We start from the raw sequence: 15,439 nt of genomic DNA on the forward strand, positions 1-15,439 counted from the left end.
GAGATAACTTTTACTTATTCAAATACCAATTATGGTGAAATAGGGTGAGGAACAACAAATAATAATTGTAACATACCGGCATAATAACATTTATATTTAATTATAATGAAGCGCTTGTATCTCAAAGTGTCAAATTAATATCAACACTAAACATGCTAAGATGTTTATGTTAATTAATGTAAATAAGCATAAAATTAATATCAACATCTAACACCCTACTATTGCATGAATTATGATTAAAATTGACCTAATATTTTTACTTTAACTCCAAGCAATCATCCTAAATTTACAAATTAAAACTACCCAAAATTATAAGATTAAAAAAAATTGAAAGAGAATTCACAATAACACACACATAAATATATCGACACAAAGAAACTCTGAATTAAATAATTACAAAGAATATTAATTTCTAAACATTAAAAAAATTTGGAATTAGAGTTAAATTAAAGATACTCACATGAAAATTGAATTAACTTTGACAGCAAGGAGGAAACAGCGAAGTCATGGAGATTTCACATCACCTTAAATATCCATTGTTTTTACATCACCCTTTTTATATTTAATCAATTTTCTGTCTCCATTCTTTGTGGAGTGATGTTCATTATCATAGTTTTGGATGCTCAAATCTTGGTCTCACGGCTACCTGTGGGATCTAAACATATTGGAAAAACAGATCTTTCAAAAAGTGAATAAGATTTTTGTTAAAATTAATTTTTTTAGTTTTCATGGAAGATATACAATTGATTTTGAAGACCATAATAAGCATATAAATTAGATCAAAATTAACAAAAATAACTTAAACAAAAGGCCACCCGCACACAAAACATATTCAATTTGATGAAAAAAAGATAAAGAATGGGAATTTTATGAAAAAACAAAAGAAGAAGGCAAATACATACATGCAAGTTTCATAGGTAAGGTAAGTATGGGAAGGAAAGAATACATCAAGAAATCGTACGGTAGGAAAAGGGAAAAATATACCAAACTGTATATATACCCCCACTTTTATATTAAATAATTTTAAGTTGTGAAGAAGTTGATAACTTAATAAAAACAGCAAGAAAAATGAGTTTACGTAATTATGAAGTTTATGTTAATTACATATATATATATATATATATATATATATATTTTTTTTTTTTGTTTACTTTATCCCAAAAAAATAGTTAATGTTATTAGATTGTTATTAGATTTTTTTTTTTTTAAGTTTACGTTAAAGTTAATAAATATTAGCTTTTTTTTAATTTATTCCAAAAGAAGAAAATTTTGAGAAGAAAAAATAATACTTTTAAATTTTTTACTTTATTATTAGGAAATAGATGATGTAGGATAAATGTTTATTCCAAAAAAAAAAAAAAATACTAACGTAAGCTAGTAAAATTGTTACTTTATATATATATATATATATATATATATATATATATATATTTATATTTATATTTATATTTAAAAAAAAAAGTTCATTAGAACACTTATTGTTACTTTATCCAAAGAAGTTGATAAAGATAAAAAAAATAAAAAAAATAAAACTTTTTGTTTTTATCTAAAAACTTAAGTGAATGAATTTATTGAAAAATCTAAAAATATTTCTGCAATTTGGTGAAACCACGGTTTAATTAAAAATCATATGTAACTTAAATAAAAGATAACGACAACTAAGTTTTTGTATTTATCTAAAAAATTGATAGAGATGTATAGAAAAAAAAAATTCGATAAGAACAACTATAATTTTGTGTCTATCCATAAGTTGTTTTAAAAAAATAAAAAATAAAATTAAAGGTTGATATTAGTAGTTGTATACGCGCATTAAATTAACGTTGATATGAACTATTAGTGTGAAACCAAAATTCTAATCCCCTAGAATGCTAGAACTCATAAATCTCCTATTGCTAATTAAATAAATCACTTAGAAATTATAGATAAATTAATAATAAAAATATTAGATGAAGAATTTTTGGATTATATTCAAATTGAAATTTTTATCAACTTAGAAATTATAGGAGAAGAGGATAAGAACAATATATATATATATATATATATATATATATATATATATTTTAAAAATCTAATAAAAACTTTATAGAAAAAATGATTAGATTATTATTTTTCATTTTCTAGATAAATATAATTTACTTACTTATATATCATGTTTACACATGCATAATAGTTGGTGATCTATTTGAGTTGTGCATCTAATGGAGCTGCAATATAATGATATTGTAGGACTAAGAGTGAAAGCATGTTTGTGTGAGCACACTTTGGAATAACTTTTAATTTCATGCATGTTTTCTTCTAAAAAAAAATTTCATATATGCTTGCAAGGGTTACATATATACCGATCCGGTAAAAATGGAAGCTTCATCTTTGAAATAAAGAACTAATGTAATGCTCAAGGAAGCTACCTGAAAAGGTCAAAAGAATCAATAGAGTATAGAAGAAACGATCAAGAAGAAAAAGAAAATATATTATGCTCATAATATGCACAACTTCTAATTTAATTGAGAAAAATATAAATAAATAAATAAAATTTTGACACTAAGAAAATATAAACTTAGCTATCAAAAATAATTAATTTTAAAATTGTACAGTTGTACTAACATTTTCCTTAAATTTAAAACCCCTACACCTTTGAAGAGTTGTAGAAGACAACCATATATAGTTTATCTATGACATTCAAACATTAATTGTCTACATTTAGAAGTTTATAGACATATAATGTTGTTACCATAAAAAATAGAAAAAAAAAAAAAAAAAAAAAAAAGGGCATACCATATATTTCAAAAGAAAGAATTGCATACTCGTATATTATATATAACATATATTTCTAATAATGGCCTCCACAAATATATCCAAAAAAATAATATATTTTCTCCCTCTTGCATAAAAATTTCTGTTGAACAATTAATTAAAATATTTTCTCTTGATATAATGTGTCAAATCTAAAAAATATATTAATCAATATTAGGTTTGCCAATTTTTTTTCCCACCACCTCTATCTTTTAGTGTATTGGCTTCAGTAATTTTTGTTAGTTATGAAGATAGTAATGTATTATGTAGAATCAAATTTTTTATGTTAGATATGAAAATAGCAATGTATTATGTAGAATCAAAATTACCTGTTAGGTTTTTTTTTTTTTTGTCGGCAAGATAGTCCAACTCATGGACGTTGAAGTACCTTTCTTATATGAAAAAAAAAAAAAAAAAAAAAAGAGAAATACATACCTCTAACATTGAATATGTGGGCAGAGGTAGGAGTTATTTTTACAATTGCACAGTGCCACAATGAGAATCACGAGGCTATCCATTGCCACAGCGAGTTTGTCCCACAAAAGCACTTGTTCTTCCCTGTACGTTACAAAAAAGATCAATGAAGTTATACCGAATATTCAACACTGAAAAATAAAATTTAAAAAAAGAAAAAGAAAAAAGTGGAAGGATTGAAAGGAGGCAAGGAATGTATAAAATTTTCTATTTAGGAATTATAAGAGAATGATAATTAATGGTGGAGAGAGAGTTGATAAAAAGATATAAAGGTGAAGTTTAGAGTTTATATATATATATATATATATATATATATATATAGAAGTTTAGAGTTTATATATATATATATATATATATATATATATATATTAAAAGAAAGCTGAAGTAGCCATGTGACAGTGAAAATTAATAAGAAGTTGATAGACTTCAATAGATGAACTTTTTATCCATCTATCAAAAAAACCTTCTATCCTTTACTAAAAAAAAGAATAATAGATTAACCAAAATAGGAGGAAAAGTTTCCTCCAAAAAAAAAAAGAGGAAAAGTGAAGAGAAAAAAGAAAAGAAAAGTATTAGAAATGAAAAAACGTGAAGGAAAAAATAATTACAGAAAAATATTAGAAATTGATTTTTTTTTTTTAATCTTCAATATAATTGATTAGTTGTAATACACTATTAGGCATTTGTGTCTATCCAAAGTGTTATTTTCCCTTAAGAGAAGTCTATCCAAAGAAGAGATTGACATATTATTAAGTTTTTGAGTTCACCAAACTTTATTCAAAGAGGTGATAAAGTAGTAGACAAAATTATGATAATAACAAATAATTTGCCCAAGATGCACACTTTAATTAAAAAGTATATGTAACTTAAACAAAAGATAACAATTGTAGGGACATGTTTTGCAGCCCAAGACCAAGATGTATGGGATTTTGGCCTAATGAGCCCAGTACAATAAATTTGTAAAGAGTGGGTCGAAGAACTAAACCCTAATGAATTTGACAACGGCTTATTCAAAGAGGTGATAAAGTAGTAGACAAAATTCTGATAATAGCAAATAATTTGCCCAAGATGCACACTTTAATTAAAAAGTATATGTAACTTAAACAAAAGATAACAACTGTAGGGACATGTTTTGCAACCCAAGCCCAAGATGTATGAGATTTTGGCCTAATGAGCCCAGTACAATAAATTTGTAAAGAGTGTGTCGAAGAACTAAACCCTAATGAATTTGACAACGGCTAGTGTGGATTTAAAAGATGATCAAGTAAGAAAAAAGAAAATAGATCTGAATGAATTCACTGTCCGAGGAGGTATTTTGTCATACAAATCAATAACAGTTGGGTACAGGTATAATTTTGATTACTACAATATTCTTTCTCTATTTTTCCGATCCCTTCCTCATGGAAAGTCCCTTACATGATATAGTTCCCTTTAGATCATCTTGATCCTACACTTTGTTGGTCATCTGAGCCCTTATTTGAGTACCTGTCCCATCAGACACCCTCTTTGGCTTTTTGTGATTTGTGGTAGTTAAGGCAGCACTGTTCAGGGGTCTTCTCCACATAAATGAGGCAAAAAAAGTAGTTACAGTGCATTCAATGCGGTGGTCGCAGCTTTTCCTTAGATATTTTTGGGTTCCCCTCCTTTTCGTATATTCATGATGCACGTCCTTATCAATGAAGTTTCTTGGAAGGTCACCCTGATTGTTGGAATACATATTTGAGTTGTACTTATTGTATTCGAGGAGTTATTCCTCCTTGGACCGACTTCCCATTCGTATCTTGCTCATTAAATTCTTAGCCTAAATCATTCATAACCATTTGTTCCTCCTCGGACTGCTCATGCTCTCGGCAAAGGCCCAAGACCCAATATATAATTTGAGCCCTTAACCCTACAACAACAATTAAGTTTTTGTATTTATCTAAAAAATTGATAGAGATGTATATTATATATATATATATATTTAAAAATCTAACAAAATTTCTACAATTTAGTGAAGTCATGTGGCGCAATCACGGCTTCTAAGCCCAACTTTTATTATATATAATATGATTTTTGACTTTAAGAATAAAGAGTAATTTTTTTTTTTTTTTGAGAAACCGAATAAAGAGTAAGTGTTTGTGAATTGTAAGTGTAATTTTTTATTATTATAAATTTATATTATATGTATGTGAGTGTGTTTAATATTAATTGTGTATATTACTTTTTGTTATAATATTACATATTTGTGTAAATTATGATGTGTGTGGATGTTTGCTTGTACAATATAAATATAATATAACTTTATATAATTTAATAATTAAGAAATAGACATGGTTTTTTTTTTTTTTTTTACATGTGTGTGTATTGTTATCATATTAATTATAATAACTTTTTGTAATAAAGTAGTAAAATTCAAGAAAAAAATTGTAAAACTAATGATTGTTCAAGCATTACCACCGCACATCTTTGGTACAATGGTCACTCCACAAGTATAAGTACTTGTGGGGTCTTATACTTGTGGGGTGTAGAGGGAAAAGAGCCGGGGTTCAAGTCTCCAGGAGGGAGTTTCACACACACATACATTTAGATTAGGCTGTATAATTTATGTATGAATAAGTGTGATTGTGTACATTAATAATTAATATGGAGCCAATGAGTTGAAATTAGTCATTTAGTCTAAAATATTTTTATGAAAACAAAGTCATATAGATAATAACAATTGTATAAAGATAAAAATGTTAGACAAACTTAACAAAATAAAATTATCATAAACTCATACAATAGCTACCCACATTAGCAATAGATATTCATAATGAACTATCATGTAACATTCAAAATTTGAAAACTTATAAAATAAAATTGTAAAACTTTATGTATTGTTATTATTATTATTTTTTCGATAATTCAATATATTCAAGTTTTCTTTTTATTAAAATTTTGTAGTGAACCCCATAAACAAAATTCCTGGAGCCACCATTGCCAAACCCATCAACAGTGAGACCCACAATCAGAACCACCACCCACAACACAACCAAGAGAGTGAGAGAGGAGAGAAAATCAGAGAAAGAGTGAAAGGAAGAGAGAACAAAAGAGAGGAAAAGGAGAAAGCGAGAGGTCTGAGAGACGTTTGGGAGGAAGAGAGAAAGAGTAGGGAAAGAGAAACATTGGGGAAGAAAATAGTTTTTTAATCAAAGGAGGAGAGATGTAGAATAAAAAAATTAGTTTTTATTTTTAACTTTGTAGAATAAAAAATTAGTTTTTATTTTTAACTTTGTGTTACCGTAAGTTATCAAAGATGACAGCTTAATGTAGCTAAGTTGTTATTTTTTTTAGCTATAGCACCTTTTTTGTGAGCCATATTTTAGTGCTTTAGTTGTCTAAATAACATTTTGAGAAATGATATGTCTACAACATTTTTACAATATTTTTACAACAAATCCTAAGTGGCAAGTTGTTATTGTTTGAGTAAAAAAGTAATCTTAACGTTAATTTGAAATTTGAACCAATAACAACTAACCACCTGTGATTTGTTGTAAAAATGTTGTAGACGTAGCATCTCTCTAACATTTTAGCATTTATACAATCCTTGATGTGAATGCACTAAGTTGGATAAAAGTGTAGATAGGCTCAATAAAAGAAAAGAGGCTTGTAAGTCATTAGGTTTGATTGGTCTTTTTTGTAAGAAAATTAGGTTTCAAAACTCGCCACTCTTTCACTTGTTATAACATTATTTTATTTAAAAAAAAAAAAAAAAAGATGAAAACCATATTTTCGTTCCTAGATTTTCATGCAATTCCACTTTGGTCCCTAACTTTTATTTCCACCGTTTTTAGTCCTTATCCTGAAAAACGCGTCTCATTTTTGTTCCTGCCGTTACATCAGAGACAGAAAATGCACACGTGACAAATGGAGTACACTGTTGGCACACTAAAAGCTGACGTGGCCATTAAAATAATAATAAAAAATATTATTTGACATTAAAAATGCCACGTCAGCATCTAAATTAAAAAAAATAATTTATTAATTTTAACTAAATAAAAAAAATTATAAATAGAATTAAAAACTAAAAATCACATGAATTGAGATCTAAGTGTGTCTTGAACAAGAACACAAACCCAGAAATTTAAAAAAAAAAAAAAAAACAGTTAATCAAAACCTAGCCAAATCAACGACAAAACATCTAAATCATCCAACATCAACAACAAATCAACATAGCACCAATTAGACCATAGATCATCAACAAACCCTAGAAAAAACCCAATCATAAACCCAAAATCCATAAATTACATATTCAAACCACAGATCCACACCACCACCACATCCACACCAACACCCACAACCACCACAAGCTCTGTCGTCATCAACTCATTCGCCATCGCAATCAATCAATGAATCCTCCAAAATGATGAACCGCAGCGCTTTCGAGTGGGCTTTCTAGCACTTCCTCCAGCTCGAAGTTGAACCGTCTGAGACCGAAACCACAACTACGTCGTCCTCCTCGACAAGCACGAACAAGAGCAACAACAGAATGACAAGCACGACGGTGAGCTCGACGACGTCGTTTAATGCCAGTCCTCTGCCAAATATTTCGATCGATTCCAAGGAGTACCAGGCTTTCCTTAAAAGCAAGCTCAATCTTGCTTGTGCTGTTGTTGCTTTATCTCGGGTATTTTTTTTTTTTTTGTCCTTGTTGTTGGTTTTTTTTTTTTTTTTTTTTTTTTTTTTTTTTTTAATTTCTAGGTTTGTGTTCTTGTTTAAGACACACTTAGATCTCAATTCATGTGATTTTTCGTTTTTAATTTTTTTTATTTAGTCTTTTTTTTTAAATTTAAATGTTGACGTGGCATTTTTAATGCCAAATAACTTTTTTTTATTATCATTTTAATGGCTATGTCAGCTTTTAGTGTGCCAACAGTACACTCCGTTTGTCACGTGTGCATTTTCCGTCTCTGATGTAACGATAGGGACAAAAACGACACTCGTCAGTGGAAATAAAAGTTAGAGACCAAAGTGGAAATCGCGTGAAAATGTAAGGACAAAAATGTGGTTTTCGCCTAAAAAAAGAAAAAAGAAAAAGAGAGGAATTGAGACTTTAGCAAAATAAGCCAAAATACAAGCTTGGACAAACAGACCACTCTATTATCATATCATTTAGTTGATAAAATGGGGTTATGTGGATCATAATTCATGACAAAAGTGGTCACATGCACATCACATAACCATTCTCCACATTACTATATAAAAATAATAGTAACTTCTAAAATAAGATGCGTATAATATATGATCATTTTCTGTTAATTATACTTAACAAACTGAAACGGAGTGGCTAGTTTGCATTTTACTTGCCTAATTTTCAGATGATGTTGTTTTATTTATCTCACTCTTAATTTGAACTCTTTACATGCCTAGTTTCTTCCTTTTGTAGGCAGGTTAGGCTTGGTAAATTAAAGTTTACCCCGTTTCTATTCAATTGTATTTCATTTCTTGCATTGTCATACATGTGTGATGTTATTAAGTAATGCATGGTAGAAGTTGGCAAAAATGGCCAAATACCGCTGTTGGTTGAAATATTTGGCAATCTATCACTATTTTAAAAATATATATATGAATATATCACTCTTTTAAAACTCGAGTTTGCTGTTTAACTCGAGTTCCAGGAACTTAGCCTTTAAGTTTGCCGTGCTATTTTTTATGGAATTCGAGTTTCTGGAACTCAAGTTATATAAAAAATTGGTGACTATTTTTTATGTAAATCTCTAATTATTTTACAAACAATAGTAAATCATCAAATATTTTCGCCAAAGGTAATGTTTGGCCATTTTGGCTGTAGAAGTTATTGGTCGGTAGATGCTAGCTAGGAGCTCAGTTTGTAAACAGGAGGGTGTCTAATATTTTTTTCACTTCATAAATTAGGCTTCAAAGTTTGTAGAAGCACTTGACTGGATCTCTATTCGGTCAAAAAGAGGGCAAAGAAAGAGAACATTAAATTAAAAGTGATATTTGTGCACTACAAAAAACTTGACGGTGTTTTGTCTGACATAATTGAATTGAATTATTATGATAATTTGAGATACATATTATTCAAATGTGATTGGGTTGACGTTGATACAGGTAGGGGATATAAGATAGATGAATTTGGGTTCTCCCTTGTCAATTTTTCACATTTAATACATGTTGGGAAGAGAATGACAGATGACCCATTTATTTTGGCATCTCAAGCTTTACAAGTATATTATACTGATGATGAAAGAGACAAGGATTCGCTTGTTGTTGTCAAAACAAAACCAAGGGATGTGTTCGATGTTGGTAATGGCGATTTGAGTGATAATGATGTAGACATTTATTGTGATAATGAGCCATATGATACAGTGATTGAAAATCCACCTAATAATGCGAATGACGACCTAAATTGGGCTCGAAATGATGTGGATGGAACCATAGTCGATACACCCCTTCCACTTGATGAAGAGAATTTTATGGATGATTCTGAGTCTGAAGAAGATTACTAGTCACAAGAGGGAACGTGTTTTATTGTTTTAGTGATTCTTGGTGATTAATGCTTTCAAGGGAGAATATTGTTTCATTGTAGCTTGCCTAATTAGTTTATCATTGCTTGAGTACCAGTATATATTGTTTTTATTGTAATGTGTCTAGTGACTCTTTTGGATTTGAAACAATAATATTGCTTGCAATATTTACTTTGTTAGTTTGAGTTTTTAAATTGTGGATTTAAAACAATATTTTCTCAGCTACTAGGACTAACCTTTTTGCCAAGGTGTATGAGCCATTTTATTTTCAAAATTTTTATTAGACTAATACATAAATAGCATTATACCTGGTCCAATAGCTTGGAATTTATGCTCTTCTCATTTCTTTAGTGCTAGCTGAGTTCCCACACGATGGGCAGGGAAACTTATTATTAGTTTTTTCCAATATTTCAATAATTTAGCCAAAAATCTTGTAACTTAACTGGTTGCCACATTTCTAACAAAGATGTCCAAGGTTCAAATCCCCCACCCCAACAATCGATGTATAAAAAAAATTATTTCAATAATTTTTCCAGTAAAAAAATTGTAATATTTAGTTATTTTATATACAAAATAGAGAGACAGTAAGAATATTGTAGTGATTTGATTATACTATATATATGTGTGTGTGTGTTTTCAAAATTGAAAATTGCATGATATAGTAGCTAATATAGACAAGCATGTTTCATGCCTACTAAAGAAAATGCAAATATCATTTAATTTTTTTTTTTACATTCTTGATTGTGTGTAACTAAATTTATTTTTTTCCTTTTTGTTGGACATTGTTTCAGTTGTTGCAAAACCAACTTAATTTGAGCAAGAATACCATATTTCAAACCAATTGTTCTCACATATAAAAAAATTCAATTGTTTCTAGTATAAATCTTAGAAAAATGATATTAAAATTTCATTATGCTTAAAATAAATAATATAACAGAATAAACATATTTATTCTATTAGTAATCTTTCTAATCACATAGAATAAATACTAAAATGTTAGTTCTCCCCCCCCCCCCTTCACACACACACACACACACACACACACACACACATATATATATATATTACATGTCACTAAAATGAGTTAGGAAATTATGGTCTTCTCAATAGGTGTTTGACACCACACTAAGATTGCTGAGAATAAACATCTTCACAATTTAAACCAGTAGATAACAGTAGTACAACGGTTTGGGGGTATTTTGATCATTTAGTGATTTTAGGGATTTTTTTTTTGTTCATTGTAATCATTCCTAATGTATTTTGTAAATTTGGAGGTCTAGGGGTATATTGTTCATTTTGAAAATTTAAAAATAGTTCTCTAGTTATGGACATTCTAGAGATATTTTGGTCATTTTATAATTCTAGGGGTATTTGTGTCATTCTGAGTATTTTAGGTGTATGATGATCTCATTAGGGTATTAGTTTTCTACATTGGAGTATAAAAATTAAAAACAAAAAACAAAAAACAAAAATGACTAAACTTTGTAGTTTTGTATTTAGAAAACACCTATAGAAGCACAAAAAATAAAGTATATTGTAGCAGTTGGGAAACCGTTGCCAAAAAAAAAAAAAAAAATTTGTAGTTTTGTATTTAGAAATCACCTATAGAAGCACAAAAAATAAATAATATTGTCGCAGTTGGGAAACCGCTGTAAAAAAAAAAAAAAAAAAAGTATATTATAACGGTTACAAAAATACCACTGCTACAAAGAGACTTATAGTAGCATCTGTAAATCTGCTACAATAAACCCATTATAGTAGCATTTTTTTGTAGTGGTGGGTACAGTCAAAAGGTTAAAAAAAAGTACGAGATTTCAAGAATCAAGAGGGAGAAGTGGAGAACAGACCAGATAATTTTTTGAAGAAAAATATAATGCGTTAGGTACGGTTAAAGAGAAATCAATAAGAGAGAGAAAAGAATTATTTAAAAATAGTAATAAAAAGAAGAATTAATTTGTGAAAAAAATCGAACAAATAAGACTGGCACATTACTTATAAATTTTTTCTAAGTTTTTGTTTTCATAAATTTTTTATAATGTTTTATATATATTTCAAGAGAGAGAAGTGGAGAACAGATAAGATATTTTTTCAAAGAAAAAAAAATGTGTTAGGTGCTGTTAAAGAGAAAACAATAAGAAAGAGAGGAGAATGATTTAAAAATAGTAATAAAAAGAAGCATTAATCTGGGAAAAAATCAAACAAATAAATCTAGCATCACTTATAAAATTTTTCTATGTTTTTGTTTGCATAAATTTTTTTAATGTTCTATATATTCTGTGCGGATCTCAAAATGGTACAGTGGTGCATACCATTACCAAAATATTTTTTCAATTGCCAATCCCAAATGGAATTCAAAACTTGCTTCAAACTTACTGTACGTAACTAGAGATTATACTTTTTCTTTTTCAAGTTATTTAGGGAGTGTTTGGTTGTGATGATTTAACAATAGTTTTCGTTGTTTAAACAATATAATACGTATTTTCACAATACTTTTTCATTCACATATATTTCCACAACACTTAAACAATGTTATTACAATAACATTAGCAAACAGACCCTTAAATATTCTAAATATGTGTTTAAAAAGAACTTTTACAGATACAATAGCTAACAAGAAAACAACCTATAGGATTAAACAGCCTCTTTAAGCAGGGGCGGCTTAATGTATTTGGGGGCCTAAGGCAAAAACTGAAATTGAGGCATTTTATATATTCAAATATGATTTTTAAAAATTTAAATTCAACTATTTTATTTTAAATGCAAAATTACTACTAATTAACGTGAACCATGTAGATTTTTTTTTGAAAGTCTATAGACAAAAAATTTGACAAAACTTTTCACAGCTATTAATGTGACAGATTGATAATTTGATTGTGATAAGTAAAAAAATAATGTTAGTGGTGGGCTTAAATAAAAACTAGTAAAATTTTGTCAACTCAACTTATGAAAAATGTTGTATTTTTTTTTTTTGTATTGCTTTTTTTTTTTTTTAGAAGTGCTATATTCATAATATTTTCATAACAAATCTTAGGTGTTAATTTGTTATTGGTTGTTGTGGGGGTAAAATTCATTAGTCAACAGTGGGCCTTGGGACCCGTGCGGAGCCCAGCTATAGCAAGAGGTGAAGACATGGTCGGAAGACTTTCAGCTCAATCCTGTTGGACCGAGCTTGTTTAAGGGGCGTCCGAGGAGGAGTGCCTCCTTGGACGCACCAAATGGGAGTCCAACGCACGCTCTGTACACGGTGAGAAATCGTCCCAAATAGAAGGAAAATGCTAGACGTTCAGGGGGCAACCACAACTGCCGCATTAAATGCAAGGAAGCTACTTTTCCAACCGCATTAATGTAGAAAGGACAGGAGAATAGTATTATCTTGGCCAGTGCAACTCACAGAAAAAGAAGGGGGATGTCCTATGGGACAGACACTCAAGTAGAGGCCCAGATGATTAACAAGTGTAAGGCCATTATCAATTGAAGGATGCTATATAAGAGAAGAAAATCCCCATGACTAGGGGATCGGAAAAAATTGATAGAAAAAGGAAGGAAGAGAGAAAGAGAGAAAGGAATTCTGTAAGCAGAGCATAAGAAGCACTCATACAGCCCCACGGACTGTTATCCCATGAAACTTAACGAAATATCCCCACGTTCAAATTGTTGCATGGCTTACTAATAATTACGTTTACTCTGTCAAGACCTAGTTCTGTGACCCACTCTCTACAAATTCATTGTTGAGGGTCTTTTGGGCCAAAATCGCCTGCTTGCTGGGCCTGGGCCCCAAAAACCGCCCTTACAGTTGTAATTTGAACTCATCATTGAAATTAATTTTTTATCATTAATAATACCTTATAACAACTTGTCTCTTAAGATTTATTTTGAAAGTGTTGTGAAAAATGTCATGGACGTAACATTTTTTTTTTTTTTTTTTCATTTGATAAAAAAATATTATTTTATTCATTGGTTAATACTTGGACTTAATTAATACTATTATAATATTTTTTTAAAACCCTATTGATTAAAATTTGGGGGCCTTTTTTCTACTTGGGGCCTTAGGCGACTGCATCAGTTGCTTTATATATAGAGCCGACACTGTCTTTAAGTTTCAAGTGTCTATATTTCTTTTAGGGATACAACATGTATTTTTTTTCTTTTCTGATCTTCAATGCTTTTTTTTTTTTTTTTTTTTGGTCTCCAATGCTTAATTATATGGAAAATGTCTAGATTTCAGTATCAGCTTTTCAATATCAACTACTAGCTAATTTCCCAAACACAAAACAGTTTCATTTTTAATAAATGTTCCCTTCCCATCAAAAAAAAAAAAAAAGGTTCCCTCCCCTTATCCAATGGCCTTGTGTCAATCCTTTCTCCCTGTTGACCTAGGATAAGATAGTTTGAATTGCACGCAACAGTTGTGCATGAGATTCCTCATATCAATAATCAGCTTAACTTCAACAACTTTCCGTCGGTTTTACTTTTAAAAAAAAATTGTTAATGAATAATTGAAAGTTCAGGTTAGGTCTGGTGTCCAGTAATATTGAATCTGTTGAGATGATGATATGTATTCACTTTTGGACATGTGTCATTATTTGACCGGATCCAATGTACTGGACGCACTAGACCTAAACCAAGTCTATAATTAAATACCCAACCTTAGTTAAGGTGCGTTTAATATTATTAAAGGGCAATATTGTGTAGTACTACATTGATAAAAGCAAAATACTAATTGAGAACCTTTTCATTTGATTTTTACTTTGTGTGCGTTTGGTTCCAAATTAAAAGATTAGTTTATTTTATTATTCAATTTATTTTTGCTACTATTTATAACCTTACTGTTCTTTTTGGTATTATTCATAGGTTCTACTGTACTATTTCAATTAACTTTTATCTTTAACTACAGTACTTTTAGCAAAAAAATTTTCAGTTTCAGTAAAATAAGTGAATCCCAAACATACCCTTAGAGTCATGTTAACAGATATCTTTAGAGCATTTGTTAATAAATCATAACAAGAAAATTTTGATACTACTTTTATAGGAAATATAAAAAGCTATCAACAAAATTAATTACTTTATCATTTTCCCATAAAAGATTTAATATTTCTCTTTTACTTATACGGAAAACTATAGAGACACACTAAAATTCACCCTTAAATCTGTAACATGTTTAAATGTTAATTTGTGATTAGTGCATCCAAATATATTTTTTCATGAAATACCCTTGATGGTTTCATGTGTAAGTTATGTAGTCCAATTAGAAATTAAAACTCAAACATTGTGAAATTGAGCATGAGTTTGAGTGTGTTCATAGGCAAACTGTATTTATACAATATATTGTACTACTAATTTTTATTCCCCCCACCCCCTTCCCCAAATTTACTAAAAAACTTGTGGGGCCAGAGAATTTGTAGCCCTGGCCCACTTTACATCAGGGCCCAAGGCCCGAGCCGAGGAGAGGAATTGCCGAGGACACACAATGAAAGTCCAAGTAGTTTTGATACATAGCCGAGGATGATTCTGTCCCCGGCATCCCCAAGGCATTCCTAAAAGAAATGACAAGAACGACATAGGAACAGTTTTGGGAAGAGCCGAACACATCCGCATCGATAGATAAAGGAGCCCTGGACAGTATGGCGACAAAGGACAAAAGAAAGGCGGCCATTACTGCCATTAAA

This window comes from Quercus robur, chromosome 2 (assembly GCF_932294415.1).
Source record: "Quercus robur chromosome 2, dhQueRobu3.1, whole genome shotgun sequence".
Lineage (NCBI taxonomy): Eukaryota > Viridiplantae > Streptophyta > Magnoliopsida > Fagales > Fagaceae > Quercus > Quercus robur.